The sequence below is a fragment of the Triturus cristatus genome, chromosome 4_2 (genome assembly GCF_964204655.1).
Source record: "Triturus cristatus chromosome 4_2, aTriCri1.1, whole genome shotgun sequence".
NCBI lineage: Eukaryota > Metazoa > Chordata > Amphibia > Caudata > Salamandridae > Triturus > Triturus cristatus.
In genome coordinates, this window is record NC_140586.1 from 929,192,641 (window position 1) to 929,204,017 (window position 11,377).

An 11,377-nucleotide genomic window follows, 5' to 3' on the forward strand; every position below is an offset into this window, starting at 1 on the left:
TCGGAGCTCAGCCTCCTGATGGCTACAGACAGTGGAGCGGAAGAAGACTCCGAACCTCTCCCTGATCTCCTAAAGACTCGTGAGAAAGATGGTTCCGTGGACGGGGTCCGACTCTCAGATGCCCTCACCCCGGAACAGCGCCAAGGCTGCCGGGACCTCCTGCTGCAGTTTGCGACCCTGTTTTCCCTCACCCCAGGGGTCACCCCCTGGTGCTTGCACGACGTGGACACTGGGGACAGTCCCCCTATCAGACATCGGGCGTACCGTGTACCAGATCGGGTACGGGCCTGCATCCAAGAGGAGGTGTCAAAGATGCTCACGCTCGGGGTCATCGAGCCCTCGGACAGCCCCTGGGCCAGCCCGGTCGTGCTGGTCCCCAAAGCTGCTGCCCCCGGCACCACTCCTGAGCTCCGATTCTGCGTCGACTATCGGGGCTTGAATGCTGTCACCCGAACCGACGCTCATCCCATCCCCCGAGCGGATGAACTGATCGACCGCATGGGGGCTGCCCGCTACCTCAGCATCTTCGACCTGACAGCGGGCTACTGGCAGATCGGTCTCACACCCCGGGCTCAAGAACGATCCGCCTTTTCCACCCCCGATGGCCACTACCACTTCAAAGTCATGCCATTCGGCATGAAGAATGCCCCAGCTACTTTTCAGCGACTGGTGAACCAGGTCTTGGCGGGACTCGAGGAGTTCAGCGCCGCCTACCTGGACGATATCGCTGTGTACAGCCGCCACTGGTCCGACCACCTCCACCACCTCCGAGAGGTCCTGCAGGCCCTCCAACGGGCCGGCCTCACAATCAAGGCCAGCAAGTGCCAAATTGGTCAGGGGTCCGTGACCTATCTCGGACACCAGGTGGGAAGTGGTCTGGTGGCCCCTCTACAACTCAAGATCGCTGCCATCCAGTCCTGGCAGCCTCCAGTCACGCAGACCGAGGTCCGAGCCTTCTTGGGGCTCACCGGCTACTACCGGCGGTTCGTGAGGGACTATGGCAGCATTGTGGGGCCCCTCACGGAACTCACATCCAAAAACCACCCGAAGAGGGTCAACTGGACCCCAGACTGTCAAGCGGCCTTCGAGAAACTGAAGGCCGCCATGTGCACTGCCCCTGTGCTCCAGGCCCCCGACTACAGTCGGGAATTCATCGTACAAACAGATGCCTCCGACCATGGCATCGGGGCGGTCCTCTCCCAGTTGAACTCCAAGGGACTTGACCAACCAGTGGCCTTCATCAGCAGACGCCTCCTGGCCCGAGAACAGCGCTGGAGCACCATCGAGAGGGAGGCCTTCGCAGTGGTGTGGGCCCTCAAAAAGCTCCGGCCCTATCTCTTCGGTACCCACTTCCGGGTGCAAACAGATCATCGGCCCCTGCAGTGGCTAATGCAGATGCGGGGGGAAAACCCCAAACTATTCCGTTGGTCCATCTCCCTGCAGGGGATTGACTTCACTGTGGAACATCGACCTGGCCAAGACCACGCCAACGCGGATGGCCTGTCACGCTTTTTCCGCCTCGACGAGGAGAGTCCCCAAGAGGATGGGTGACTCTCCCCGCCTTCAACTGGGGGGGACGCATGTTGGACAGGCCACATAAAGGGCTTGCTCCCTCCCCGCATGACAGGGCCCGAGCCCCGGCCCTCCAGGTGTTACCCACAGAAGCAACCCGCACCCCGTCTCATACGGGACTCCTGCCCCCGGACATCTCTGTATCATGGGGCCGAACCACTACCGGCTCCCTCGCCCGGCCCGGCCGCCATCTTGGACACTGCACCACGAGGCCGCGTGGCCTCAGCTCGACCCTAACCCTGGGCCTGGCCAGGCCCCGACATCCCGGCACCACCATCCACCCAGGAGGTGAACGGACCACTTGGCAGGTCAATGGGAGAAAGAAGTGTCGATGGCTCTCCCCCGCCAGGTGCCGATCGCCCCCCAGCTCCCCCGGGCGCTGGCTCCACCCCCCTGCTGGGTGTCTGGACTCCCTCATCCCGGACCTCCCGACCTCCAAGTGCGCGGGTCCGGACATCAAAGGGCGCCAGACCTATAACTGGGGCAGCTCCAGAGCAGGAAGGGAGTTGTATCCTGGAGTCGAGAGACACCGTAAAGAACTCATCCTTGACGGACTACTGGCGCTGCCGTAGCCCTGCCTTGCGAACTATCGTCCTGCCTGCTGGCGCTGCCGCATCCTTCTGCATCCTTCATCCTCGTCGGGACCTGCTGGCGCTGCCGCGGACCGTTGTAACTACCACCTTCACCGGGACCTGCTGGCGCTGCCGCGGACCGTGGTAACTACCACCTTCACCGGGACATGCTGGCGCTGCCGCGGACCGTTGTACCTACCACCTTCACCGGGACCTGCTGGCGCTGCCGCGGCCCGTCCATCTAGAACGCCGAGCTCGAGGATTGTGAGCTATCCATCATATCATCGCATCTACCAGATTGGTAACAAGACTGTCCCGCTACCCCCTTTCCCAACCAAGAGACTAGAATCGAGGGGACCCCTGAGTCCTGACCTCCTTGTACCATTCTATCGTACCTAAAGATTGCTTATAAAGAACGTTAAACCTTATCTTCGTGTGGTGTACCTCTGTGGGGGGGAAGGTACTCGTCTGTACGATCGCTGGAGACGGTTCTCCCCGGAGACCTCTCCCCTTGTCCTCGGCCGACCCTCCCGGTCCGTCTAACAACGCCCTGGATAGCCATGACTCCAGGACCTTCTGGAATTTAGTCAGGTGTGGTAGACACGAGGGATCTGCAGCCATAACACCTGGCTTAAGTGAAGAGGTTTGGTTGAGGCATTTCAAGCCTCTCTTTAGTGTTCCGACTAGCGATAATGTGGTTGAACCACCACTACCTCTGACTAGTATACTTCTGTGGTAAATATTTCATTACCGGTACTATTTTTTATGCGGTAAAGTCTAGTAAGAATAACTCAGTAAATATAAGAGGCAGAATCCGTGGTATTAGAGGTTCTAAAAGGCTTTATTCCTTAACAAAGGAAATACAATTCGAATTGCAGGCTTCTATTCCATCACCACGAAAGTTCAGGAAGGAAGGGCATACATTATTGACAGATAATCAGTTTTATAGGAAATGCATTACAGTGAAACAGATGCAGGAGGCGTAACAGCTGATAATACAGATAAAATGTGCATACGTAACTAATAGAGGCGGACATATAGGCGTAACTTAGATAACGTCATTATACATGATGTCACAAGTGGGTGGATCCATAAGAGAATCCTGCAATGTCAGCAGAAATATTTGGCAGAGATGCGCGCGCAGCCGCATGACGTGTGATTGACGTGCAACTAGAGGGTGAAGGGGACTTGACATTTAGCTCTACATGTGGAGACAGAAGTCTGGGGGGTCATGTCAACCTAATCCCAAATCATATCTAATATCCTATGTTTAAAGAACTGTGTTATCCAAAAGGAAAGGTCTCTAGGATAGAATCTATTCTATACTGACTGTTAGTGCGTGTACAAGCGTCTAAGTGTCTACATGAGATGCGAGGGGGTAGGACTATTCCATGGTAACGGGGGCTATGAATTACTTGCATGAGGACAGCGAGGCCTGGCCCTTTGCACGGTAGCTGGAGGAATGTTTACCTAAACTACTAGACAGGAATGTATCGGATGAGGAGCGGAGCAGATAATCTTGAAGGTGAAATACAGTTTTTGGCAGGCAACAGGCTGGATCAGGCACCGTTAGCCGCTCAGGGAGTAGGACAAAGTTCATGGATACAGATGCAGGCTCAGACTGGAGCTTTCAGAGGCAGAAGACAGGAAAAGGCTTGATGACAGAATTCTGGGCCTACTCGCCTGAATCTGTGAAATGTGGAAAGTGAACCACATAAAGTCGGTGGCCTTTCATACTTAGGAATGGAATATCTGACCCATTCATGGCGGATCTGAAAGAGGACATGTTGACGGTGGACGCACATATATTTGCGTCTTCAAAACTGGAACTGGAGGGAACATACATGTACTTATAGCATGCACATGGAGCCGTTGGGGTCTACGATAGGGGACATAACTGATCACAAAATTCATATTTCCTCATTCCCTCCTTGTCCCCTACGGACCCTCAGGAGATATCGATCTTCATCAATCCATCGATCTGTTCATATAGCATCATTTGTTCTTCTTTCTTCTTCCGGGATCTTGAACGAAAACTTGGATGTGGGATACACGATGTGGCACACAGACCACAAATCGCTGGCCCACATTGTAGACATAAGCAGCAACTGAATAGTATGAGAAAGCCAATACCTAGGAAGGATAGGATCCTCCATCCCCAGGCTGACAACACGCTCCAAAACCAACCGGACCAAGTCCAGGTGCCTGGACTCTGGTGTATCTGGCTCACAATCTTATGAAGGCGAGTTATGGCTTTATATACTGACGGCGAATTTTCTGGTATGAAAACGCAGCAACTTGATCCGATGACCCTACAAGCTCCGCCCCTATCGGCCAGGATGACGTCAAGGACAAGACGATTTTGAAGCACAACAATCCGCATAGCAGACTGCTCTTCTGTTAAATTGCCTAAGGCGGAAGTAGTCTCGTTCACTACTGCTTCAAGGGTTCTGGTTAATCTACGTATCAGCTTACTATTAGTGACTGTACCTATATAGGGAAAGAAACCTTTATTGAAATCTGTGTATTGCTCCCATGCCGTTTCAGTGTAATCGACAATTGGGAGATCTCTCTGCTGTCTATTGTGTACTAAATGGGTATTTCTGTGATAATCAGGAGGGGCTAGAAAAACAGGTGGCAGAAGGAATGCTATGTAACAGGTACCATCCCAATCTAGAGGTAGACGTATATATGCGGTCTGGCCACATATGAAGTAGGAATGATGGGAAGCTCTAAATGTAGACTTGCCTTGATCACTGAATTTTATTACAGTGGTGCATTTACTATGGCCCATGTGTATGGAACCATTCTTTTTTACACATAATTCCCCTTTTACTGGGAATACTGACATGGCGGGCAAGATTGGTGTAGCTTCAGATTCAACGTTCAGGATCATGAGGTTAAGTGTAAAATTACCTAATCCATATACTTAATTTTCTAGATCAGTTCCTGTTCTTTTGGGAAGTCCCTCCTTGTTAGGGTAGCAGACTTTAAGCAAAACTAGGTTCAGGTTTCCCCATACCCAGTTGTCTTGATAAACTGCGGAATTTGAATCTAGGGAATTAATCAAACTAAACCATGCTCCACAGGAGCCATTGTGTGTGAACGGATAGGGAAAGAGGGGCAAAACTCCCTTATAGTTCTGATAGGGAGGGAGTCGGCCACATATCCAACAATTTGTGGCATTGCTGGTCTGATGGGACTGATGTAACATACTAATGAATGTGTTGTTGCGCAGCGCAAATCTATAGGACAACTCATGCGGAGGTAATTCGCTAAAAGAATGTTCTGTAGTTACATTGTAAGCACGCTTAAGAATAGGGTAATACATGTGCAATAGTATGCTGGAAATGATGATCAGAAGACTTAGAAAAAACAAAATTAATAATGTTACTGTGCAGTGACTACGAAGTGATTTACAATACGCATGCTTTTTAAGCTGCATCTGTTGATTTCTTTCTCTATTCCGGTCTAGAGGATACATGTCAGAGACAAATTCAACCGATTCACCTTGGAGAGGACTTAAACAATCAAATTGTCTGACTTGCTAGACCTTAATTTTAGTTTATAAAGTTCAGTGTTTGTTGGTTCAACCAAGGGGAGTTTTGAGTCTGTCTGTGAGGGAATGCAGGGCTGAGCGTTCACACTAGATGGTAGTCCATAATATTTCTTGATATGACTCGAGTGCAACCACCCTTTACGTCCCTCGATCTTCACGGCTGTCCTTGTGGTTAGTAGAACCAATTTTGGCGATTTCCACCTAGGCTCCAGTTGGGTCTTCCGGCCGAAATTCCGGACCAGAACCAGGTCGCCTGGAACCACGTCATGGGGCTTCACCTCAGTGTTATCAGGAAAAGCTGCAGCTACCTGTGAACGACAAGATTGTAGTGCAGACATCAAGGAAGCCAGGTAATCTGTCAGCATCTTACAGTCAACAGCAGTGATTTTGCGAGGTATAGGCGTCCCCCACATATTTGGTGGTCTACCGAAGATCACCTCGTACGGGGATAGCCCTGTTCGAGAATGTGCTACCATTCTCATGTAAAAGAGCGCAACTGGTAAGGCTACTATCCAATCGACACCTTTTTCCTTACATATTTTGGACAATCTAATTTTCAGAGTTTGATTATGGCGTTCCACGAGACCTGCTGCCTCGGGATGTCGAACACAGTGAAATTTCCATTGGTAGCCTAACAAAAGGGAAACGTGTTTCATCAGTTCGGAGGAGAACGGCTGGCCGTTATCTGAGTAGACAACACGTGGTAAACCGTACCGTGGGAAGAATTCTCGAACTAACTGTTTGGCAGTAGTCGGGGCAGTGTAATCTGAAACCGGGTAGGCTTCTGTCCAACGGGAAAGAGCACAGACAACTACGAGAACATATTTGAATCCTCGACATCGTTCCATCTGGATATAATCCATCTGGAGGACTTCAAAAGCATGATCGGGAGGTTGAAATCCACCCTGCTCTACGGGGATGCTTTTACCTGGATTAAACTGACAACATATCATACAGGTACGAACTTTTTGTTTAGCTGCTGCTCGCAAGTGTTTGTTGAACCAAATGTGTTGAATGCTGTCTAGCATAGCTTTTTCTCCTAGGTGCGCTGGACTATGTATTGTGTTAATGATGACTTGAACCATGGAGTCGGGAAGAAACCATATAGATTTTTCCTTCGTCATCCATCCTTGATCCGTTTGGATCCCTCCTAATTCAGTCCATTTCTTTATTTCTTCTGGTGTAGCATGTGTCTGTATGTCAATTACATCAAGGGTGGGATCCTTAACTGTCATGCAATGTGTTGGTGTCGGAACTATTGTCTTTGTCATGTCAGTTGTGTGAGTCTGATTCTGAGCAGTCTGTTTAGCTGTTCTGTCAGCTAGGTCATTACCCTGAGAAATGATATCGGTAACTTTTGTGTGGGCTTTGCATTTCATAATCGATATTGCAGTAGGTAGATGAATCGCGTCTAATAGGGCTTGAATGAGGGGTCCGTGTTGGATGTGGGCACCGTGAGAAGTTAAATAACCTCTCTCTCGCCACAGTACGCCGAAGTCATGGACGACTCCGAATGCATAACGTGAATCTGTGTATATGTTGACTTTCTTATTTTTGGCTTGAATACAGGCTTGTGTCAGAGCGATGAGCTCTGCTGCTTGAGCTGACAAAGTGTTAATACAATTTGTTTCAATGACTTCAGTGTCTGTTGTGACTGCGTAAGCGGCCACTAACTCTCCTGTACTTGTTCTCATACATGACCCATCTACATACAATGTCAAGTCTGGATCTGACAAAGGGATATCTGTCAAGTCTTGTCTGGGTTTCGTTGTGATAGTAATGACTTCGACACAATCATGTGCCAATGGATCTGTTCCGCCCACTGGTAACAGTGTGGCAGGATTTAACGTATTACAACGTCTGATTTCTATGTGTGGCTGAAACAATGTCAATTCGTAACCAGTGAGTCTCGCTATAGTCAAGTGTTGTGTTTGTGTGCGGTTCAAGAGAACCTCTACTGCGTGTGGTACTTGTACTGTCAATTGGTGTCCTAACACTATGGCATCGCTTTGTCTGATTGCTAAAGCTGTTGCTGCCACCGATTTCAGGCACGCAGGAAGAGCCTGAGCTACTGGATCTAATGTACTAGAGAAATAAGCACATGGTTTGTGTGATCCTGCTTGTTCCTGAGTGAGTACTGACAAGGCAGTACCTTCGCGTTCTGTAACAAAGAGTGTAAACTGTTTACTGTAACATGGTGTTGCTAAAACAGGTGCTTGGCATAAAGCTTTCTTTAAGCTTTCAAAGGCGTGTGTATGTTCTTGAGTCCAAGGGAGGACAGTCGATGTGGCTGCTTCCTGTGTTGTCAACTGGATGAGTGGCTTTGCTAGAAATGCATATTGAGGGATCCACTGCCTACAGTATGAAGTGAGACCTATAAAAGCCCGCACCTCCTTTTGTGTCTTGGGTGGTGACATGTTAGCAATTAACTGGATGCGGTCGGGTGTAAGCTGCCTTCCCTCCTTGGACAGCGAGTGCCCAAGGTAAACAACTCGCTGGACACAGAATTGCAGCATAGAAGGGGACACCTTGTGCCCCTTGTCGGCCAGAAATTTCAAAACCGTCAGTGACGCTGTTTCACATTCAGGTTCGCTTCGGGCGGTGATCAGCAGATCATCGACATATTGAAGCAAGGCAGTGTTAACTGGCATGTGGATACTGTCAAGTTCTCGTTTCAGTGCTTGGCTATAGATGCTGGGGCTTTCTGTAAATCCTTGAGGTGCGCGTGTGAATTTAAAACTTCGTCCATTTAAACTGAATCCGAACAGATATTGACTTTCCGGATCTATTGGGACGCTAAAGAAAGCATTCTTGAGATCAATTACAGTGAAGAACGTTGCTTCCGAGTCAATAGCTGTTAGTAATGAAGAGATATCTGGGACCACAGGGTATTGTGGTACAATACATTTATTTAATTCGCGCAGATCAATAACTAATCGATATACTGGTGGTGCTTTTGGATCCGTTCTTTTAAGAATCGGAATTATCGGGGAATTACATACATTGGAGTCGGTTTCGACAACCACTCCTTGTGCAATGAGCTCGTCAATGATTTGCAGCAAAGCCACAACAGCATCGGGTGGTAACTTATATTGTCGCATTCGTGGTAGTACTACTCCTGTTTTTAGTGTGACACGATATGGTGTAATGTTCATGCAACCAACATCAGTGGGGCCTTGTGCCCATAAATGTGTAGGTAAATTCTGCAGCCGGTGATCCATGTCTCTAGACACGTAGTGACCCTTAAAGTCACGCAAAAATAATCGTACTGCTTCCGGAGAACAACATATTATAGCTCCTAGAGCTTTCAATGTTTTTATACCTAACAAGTTTTCTGGACATGATTTAGTAAGCAATAAATCTGTAGTACGTGTCAATGGACCAACCGTCAGTGGAAGAGGTTGTGTTACTTCATTAATGATAGGTTTTCCTGAGAATCCAAGGGAAATATTCTGTGAGCCTGACAGGGGTGCCCCTGGAACTTCACTGCGTCTTATAGTTGTTCTGCTTGCCCCTGTATCAAGTAAAAACTTTCTGTCTTCCCCTAATAGTTCACTATGTACATAAGGTCCCTCTTGGTCTACAGGAACCTCAATAAGGGGTAAGCCAACTTCCCTCTCTAGGCTATTTCATGTATATCGCTGATAATCGGGATAATCTGCTTGTGCATACTGATACATCTGTTGTGTTGTTGCTTGTGTTGCAGCAATAGGCTGCGCTTGTGGTGGTGCTACGGTCTGTTGTGGAGCTGCCTGTTGCGGAGCTAGCTGTTGCGGAGCTAACCTAGGTTGTGCATGCTGAGGGATTTGTTGTTGATTCTGATCCTGTCTAGGTGGACGTGGTCTCTCCTGGGTTCTACCTGTGGCAATATTATGTTTCAGGACTGGACAATCGTGTATATAATGACCTTGTTGTTTACAATAGTTGCATGTCCCTTTCGTAGGACCTGCGGAATCACCCTTTTGCTGACCATCAGCTGGAACTGACTGAGCAACAAGCATTTTCATTTTCGTATCTTTCATACGTCTTTGTTCGTGTTCTTGTTCTTCTCTAATTCTATTGTGGTGATATTGTAACATCTGTAACATCTGTGACGGGGTATTACCTTGCCAGGTACTCTCAAATTTCAATACTCTATTCTTGACTTGTGGTAGGGAATTTTCAACTAATTTTGTCACAAACAGATGTGGATATGACTCGCTACTTGCTTTTATGCCACTATTTATACCAAAACATTTTTCAAATCGGGAATAGAAATCACTAGTGTCTTCATCTTGCTTTTGTTTACAGGCTGATATTGCACCCCAGTCTTCCTTCTTCGTAGTTAATAAACGTGGCAGTACCTGTACTAGTAATCCTGGTAATGCTGTAGTCTTTTCCCCAAGCCCTGCTCCTGCAGCTCGGGCCCTTTCTTCGTTTTCCAATGCTGTCCAATCTATCTTTTGGTCTCCCACCTCCCATTCCTTTTCTTTCAGTTTCTCGTAAACACCGGCGGGTAGTAGGACTTTTAATATTTTCATAATGTCGGGGTAGGTATACTCTCCCATGAGTAACATGTCTTTTATCTCACAGTGGAAACCTGCCGGATCCTTGTCATGGCTGGGTACTACTTTCTTCATTTCTAATAATTCGATTTTAGTTATAGGCGTGTACACAAACACGCGTGTAAAGTTATTACCTTCACCTCTGATTGGGTGTACTTCACGTAACGGATTCTGTCTATCTATGTGATACATTTTTCTTCCCATAATGGGAACTGGAACGTGTTCTGGGCATACCAAAGTTATATACTGGTTTCGGAATTCTAGAATTTCATTAACTAAATCAGTACCTGACCCTCTCCATTTATTCGTGAGTAGTTCTGTCAATATGTCAGGTAAGGGTCCTGGATCAGAGTGTTGGCTTTTATATAATATAAGGAGGTGTTGAATCATGTATATACTAGCTAAACGCTGTTCGTATGGGTCAAGATTCAGAAACGTGTGTGCTAGTGCATCATCATTGTATTCGCTGGGACTATCAGCCCATTGTACTGCTGACCTGGCTAATTCTTGTTCGTCCATGGAATCGAGCATGTGGTACCCTCTTCGATCTCGGAGTAATTTATCAGCGGCTTGGAATAGGTGTTCGGGGGATCTTGTATTTAACATAGGGGTTTGAAAATGTCTATTATATTCTGGACGTATCGGACGTATCGGGTCATTAAAGCCTCTGGTATTATTATGGGGTCTTCCTCTACCTACATAAGCTATTGTATCTAATTGTTCTGATTCTTGCTCCTCCTCTTCCTCTGATTCAACTCTGTCTGCTTCTCGTCTTTCTTTATGTATTCGTTCTACTTCCTTGCGGATCTTTCGATACATGGCGATTATACACGCCTGCCTATCATGTTTCTCTTCTGATATGTTCTGACCCCATTTGGCAAGTTTTTGCATGATATCATGATCTGCCCTAGGCCTGTCTTGGTTCCTAATCACGCAATTTATGAAGAAACGTAGTAGTTGTCTTTGTACATCCACTTTCTGGTATTCCATTGCTTCGTTAATACTTTCTGGACCTCGCCCTGTTTGGACAAAGCGATATATATTGTCTAGGTGTTCAACCATTCCTGGTATCGTCATTAAATATAATGTAGCTCGTCGTATACGTAGTGATGATATGAGCAATTTGTCCT